This window comes from Neopsephotus bourkii, unplaced genomic scaffold, assembly GCF_033783945.1.
Source record: "Neopsephotus bourkii isolate Nb327-2 ecotype Australia unplaced genomic scaffold, CSIRO-AGI_Nbou_v1 NB_95, whole genome shotgun sequence".
In the NCBI taxonomy this organism is placed as follows: Eukaryota; Metazoa; Chordata; class Aves; order Psittaciformes; family Psittacidae; genus Neopsephotus; species Neopsephotus bourkii.
The window spans coordinates 608312-614437 of record NW_026900612.1 but is presented as its reverse complement, the minus strand read 5'-3'; positions in this window follow the sequence as shown (position 1 = coordinate 614437).

Sequence of the window (6126 nt, the reverse complement as noted above, 5' to 3'; positions counted from 1 at the left end):
GTCTCACCTCTGTGCCTGGCAAAATCTTGGAGCAGATTCTCCTGGAAGGCATGCTAAGGCACATGAAAAACAACAAGGTGCTTGGTGACAGCCAGCATGGCTTCACTAAGGGTGAAATCCTGTCTGACCAGTTTGGTGGCCTTCTATGATGGGTCTGTGGAACTGATGGACAGGGGTAGAGCAGCTGATGTCATCTACCTGGACTTGTGTAAAGCGTTCGACACTGTCCCACACAACATCCTTGTCTCTAAATTGGAGAGACATCAATTTGATGGATGGACCACTCAGTGGATAAAGAACTGGCTGGATGGCCACATGCAAAGAGTTGTGGTCAATGGCTCAGTGTCCGGCTGCAGACCAGTAACGAGTGGTGTCCCTCAGGGATCAGTGTTGGGACCGGTCTTGTTTAACATCTTTGTCGCTGACATGGACAGTGGGATTGAGTGCGCCCTCAGCAAGTTTGCCGATGACACCAAGCTGTGTGGTTCGGTTGATATGCTGGAGGGAAGGAATGCCATCCAGAGGGACCTTGACACACTTGTGAGGTGGGCTGATGCCAACCTCATGAAGTTTAACCATGATAAGTGCAAGGTCCTACACCTCAGTTGGAGCAATCCCAGGCACAGCTACAGGTTGGGCAGAGAAGAGATTCAGAGCAGCCCTGCAGAGAAGGACTTGGGGGTGCTGGTTGATGAGAAAATGAACATGAGCCAGGTTCAGTGTGCGCTTGCAGCCCAGAAAGCCAACCATATCCTGGGCTGCATCAAAAGGAATGTGACCAGCAGGTCGAAGGAGGTGATCCTGCCCCTCTGCTCTGCTCTTGTGAGACCTCACTTGGAGTATTGTGTGCAGTTCTGGTGTCCTCAACATAAAAAGGTCATGGAACTGTTGGAACAAGTCCAGAGGAGGGCCGCGAGTTTGATCAGGGGACTGGAGCATCTCCTGTATGAAGACAGGCTGAGAAATTTGGGTCTGTTCAGCCTGGAGAAGAGAAGGCTGCGTGGAGACCTCATAGCAGCCTTCCAGTATCTGAAGGGGGACTACAGGGATGCTGGGGATGGACTCTTCATTAGGGTCTGTAGTGATAGGACAAGGGGTAATGGGTTAAAACTTAAACAGGGGAAGTTCAGATTGGATATAAGGAGGAAATTCTTTCCTGCTAGGGTGGTGAGGCACTGGAATGGGTTGTCCAGGGAGGTTGTGAATGCTCCATCCCTGGCGGTGTTCAAGGCCAGGTTGGACGAGGGCTTGGGTGATATGGTTTAGAGCGAGGTGTCCCTGCCCATGGCAGGGGGGTTGGAACTTGATGATCTTAAGGTCCTTTCCAACCCTAACTATTCTATGATTCTGTATGACTCTACTGAAGAAAAAGGACTCACCAGCCTCCAGCTCTACTTTCTAAAGAAGAAACAGGTTTTGAAGTGTTTGCATCAGGATAAATAGAGAAGGCCGCTCTATGTGCGGCCTGGACAGTCGTGCAAATGCAGTTCACATTTTCTTAACTCCTTACAGGGTTTCCGTTTGTGTGTGTTTTAAATCTGTCTTGCGTAATGCAGAAATGCGTATTTCTAAATTTTTTTCATTCAGGACATGAAAATTTTGCATTTTTAACATGTTTTCTAATCTCTGTTGCCATATTTTTAATACAAAGAAGCAGTGCGGAGGGGAATTCACACAGCCAATTGCTCTTGTTTCAGCTTCAGTTGTGAACTTCTACCCAGTTTTGCTGTAGAAAACTGGCTTGTTTCATGCTGTTTCCATTGGTAGGTAGTGTAGAAGTTTTGTGTTGTGCTGTCCAAAGCACACAGGCTCTTTACTGTCAATATCATACACCAAAGAAACACTGGACGTTCTCTTACCTTAGACCCACATTTGATGCAGATACAGGATTGTGTTGTTGCAATAATATTCATCAGTTACAACACCATGTTGCCACTTTTTACTGTTAGAAAAACCTCATTTCGAGCTAGTTTGATGAAGTCAGAGTCTTCACACTACATGCGTTTTAAACCCTGTTCTATTTTATGTTGCTGGTGGGTTGTTTCTCTTGTTTACTGAATGCCAAGAAGCTGATTTCATTTCACTGCAGAAATGCCCACAGCGCAGCTGGTGGCTCGCTTGTAAAACTGCAGGAGGTGCGATACTGACAGAAGCGTTTGTTAGCAAGTGCTCCTCCACTTCCTCTGCCTTGCAGTATGGATGACATAAAGATGGGTTTGCTCAGCAAGGCTGCCGACGTATGGTTTACATTTTCTATGGCTGGGACGTTGTACTTCTCCACGGGGTAAATTAATGTAAAAGCATCCTCCCATCCCTCCCAGAGGGAAGACTTCCGACACTTCCCTGTTGCTTTCCTGCGGTGCTGCAGCTCGTAACAGGGGCACAGCAAGGCCACGGCAGGTGATGCATAAGCCACATCCCTGCCACCAGGCAGTGTCCTGAATCTTTGAAACTCTGCTCTGGGGCTGGCTTACCTGGCCATCTCATGGAGTATTTTGGGGTGGTTCTGCTCTGTTGCTCTCCAGGCCAGCTATGGCTGCCTCCTGTCCCCACCAAGGACCGAGTGGAAAAGCAGTTTTGGTACCCAATGCCTGTGTATCCCAGTGAGTTCCATGCCAGGGGTACTGGCTCAGAATCATGTCTCCAGCCCCCCCCCTCCCCCTTGTATGGCAGCTCTTTGGGGATGTGAATCTGTTGTCAATGGTTTAATTTTTTTAAACCAAAGACCCTTAAGTCTGCACTTACTGCATGTATTTTGTTAAGTAAAGTCCCCCTCAGTCCTCCCCTTTCTGATTCCCCATTTATTTTCTGCTGGACCCTGCCATATAAATATGTTGAGGTTTTTTCATTTGTTTTTAATAGGCATTTCAGTCACATTTTCATTGCTGCCTCTCATGCTACTTTGAAACCCTTAAACATCAGGCCATGATTGAGCTCCGTATGCTGTCATTTACTTTACTAGGGAAAGAAAAACCCAACATACAAACTTCTTTAAGCCATATACTTCATGACCTTGTTTTCCAACTATTTTATTTGTCATGCACTGAGAGTGCACACCAGCACTGCGAGGGCATTCAGATGCAGTGGGATGGGTCTTTTCTTCATCTTTTGTAACAGAATACAGACTGGGTTGTTCTTTTAAAAGTGTTTTGCACATGTGTAGCTAGGGAAGAATCGTGTGCACCTTGAGTGCAATCGCCAGTATTAGTTTTCCAGGTTACTTTGGGGAGGGAGGGCAGGAATATCTGTAATTATAGATACCTGAAGACAGACTACGGAGTTTACACAACACTTCTGCGTAGCATGAATGCAGGAAGTGCAGTTCAGGCCATGACTTTTGTCTGTGACCAGTGATCTGGTGTGGCCAGTTTGAGCTGCCAAGGAAGAATCTGATGCTGAGAGCTCAGCCCTCCGCTGAGAATCAGGTGCCTTTACATGGGCTCAGGTGGGACACGCAGGACTTGCTTGTCACCGGCAGAAACTTAGGGCCTCTCTGCAACTTCAGAACTAGATGTAACTAAACACAAACAGTTTGGGGTTTTTTCTAAATTTTATTGTATTATTGCAATAAATCTTTAACAGTATTTTTTTTTAAGTTGTATATTTATAATTGTTACTTCTGTGTGGTTTGTTTTCAACTGTGCTGGGGAAGTACACAAGCAGTTCCAGCCTTTGAAGCATCACAGGGACCAGACCTGTTACAGTGCAATCATACAGCGGTAGAGTAAGCAATACCCATTCTAGAAAAATACTTGTACATAAAATAACTGCATCTCCATTAGAGCAGGTACTGGAGTCCTGCAAGCCACACACACACACACACACACACAAACACACAGATGACTTTCCCTATATATAGACATGTAAACTGAAATGCCACTCGTGTAAGCCTGGCTTTGAACAGCTCCTCTGCTAGGTGACTCTGTTTCTGCAGGTAGTGAGCCTGAATGCAAAGGAAGATGCTCCTCTTCACAAGGCCATTTCAGAAGGATGGAAGCATGTTGTCTCTCTAAGGATATAACTACATGAACCAGTGCGTGTCTGAGCAACAAGGATGGGACAGGGCTGCGTTGGTCAGCAAGAACAATGGTCTGCCTACTGGACCTGGTGGCCAGGCAGGCCACAGGATAAACAACCCACCCCATTTGAATTCTCTGTGGCAGCTACCTGGGTGGAAAGGACTGATATCCCATCATTGCTGTTTGCTTGGGGCTGCTGCATGCACATCTGCAGCAGTTCATTGCCTTACTCACAGTTGTGGCCTGTGCACAAAGCCAAGCCTGGCTCCAAGCTCAGCTCCTGCCTACAGCTTGCTGATATCACTTCTGCTTAAGTGGTGCCATCGGAAGGAGGGTTCATCCTCTGCTGGGGCAGGGTTGTGGCAGGAGTGCAGCCCCGTAATGCCCACATCCCAGTAATAGTTGGGTTGTCTGGACCAGCTGGATGCAGGCTGGGGAAGATACACAGTCCAAGGCGAGGCTCCAGTACCATTCCCACATTGCAAGAAGCGGGACTTGAGACAGAGGCTGGATGCATCAGTGACCTAGGGCCAATGCAGCAGAGCAGAACACTGATGAAGCATTGCAGAGCCTCCTTGCAGGGAGCAGCGACACAGCACAGGGGAAATGCTGCTGTAGAAATGGGTGGGACAGAGCAAGAGCCCAACCACAAGCCTCAGCCACAGTGGCCTTTTCAGTAGCATCCATGCCAGGAGACCCCCAGAGCTTGGTGAAAACTGGAAGCTTACAAACAATGGGAATGTTATTGGATTTCTTCACAGGCATATCTGGAAATTCAGTCCAGACATTTCAACCGCTCCCAGGCAGAGACGTCAAGCACACAGCACCAGCAAGTCCTCAGTGCTTCTGAACACGATTCTGTAAATCCAAAATTGGTTGATTTGGGGTTTTTTACTCCAATTGCTTCTCAGAAAAAAAGCTGAACAGACCTTGGCTTCTCCCTAAGCTGGTGTTAACAAAACTAATCCGCACTTTAAGGGGGAAAAATAAAGCTTGCAGACAGCTCAGCATGGCTACATTCAGAACCAGCCCACTGCTGGATGCAAAAGCTTGTTCTGTAAAGCAATTTTTACCAGCAGTGCTGTGCAACAAAGATAGTTCCAGCAAGCCCCATAGTAATGTGTAAAACATACCATGTGCCTCAGCCTGGCTGGGGGGAGGGCAAGGATGCAGCAGGGAAGAACACAAGTTGTCTTCTGTATTTTGATGCTCCAAGGGACAAAATAGCCTAATGCCATTATTATTTTAGTCCAAGTTTTGCCCTCTGTTCAACAAAGGTGACCAAAATCTTACACCCTCTTGCAACAAAAAACAACAAAAAATCCCCACACTCCAACCAAAAAATTACCTCACTGGCCCCTTATCTAAATGCAAAATATTTTCCTCTGTTGCTTCTATTTCAGCCTCGCAGGGACCTTCCTCACTGCTGTCAGCCTGGCACAGATTATCTCAAGTTTTCCAGCATTGGGTGGGGGGCAGCAAAGCAGTTTCTTTCCCCTCTTCCTTAACTGAAATCAAGCTGAAGGCCTTTAATACTGATGGGTTTTAAACAAGGCAACAACTGCCAGCAAGTTGTTCTGCCGCTCATCCCAGCGCAACCAAGGGAGCAGATCGAGCCTTGGGTGCAGCCTGTGCCCCATTAAAAATAAAGTCACAAATCCACAAGGGATCCTGCTTTTCCTCTCCCTCTTCACAGCTGATTATGAGGCAAGCCACACCCTTCTCTTAGATTTCTAATTTCATCCCTCCTGGTTGTCATAATGTCTGCTGCATTGCAGAGGTGGCTGAGCAGCACCAGGAGGGGTGCCCAACACACAGGGTGGCAGGCAAGTAGAGCAGGGACTGACAACCACAACAGCATACCTTTTGTATCTCCTGTGAACATCCTGAGCCCACCAAACCCACATTTGGATAAAAGCATCCATCTTCAAACCCTCTCTGTCCTCAGCGTGAATCACTCCATGCCATCCCACCAAAAATGCATTACAGGCAAATGCAGGTGAAGCAGAGGGAAGTGGGTGGTTCAGCCTAGCCACTGCATCCTTCCTCACCTTGCTGAAGGTTCAAGAATGGGATGAGCCAGGTGGCACAGCCACCCCACCAGGCT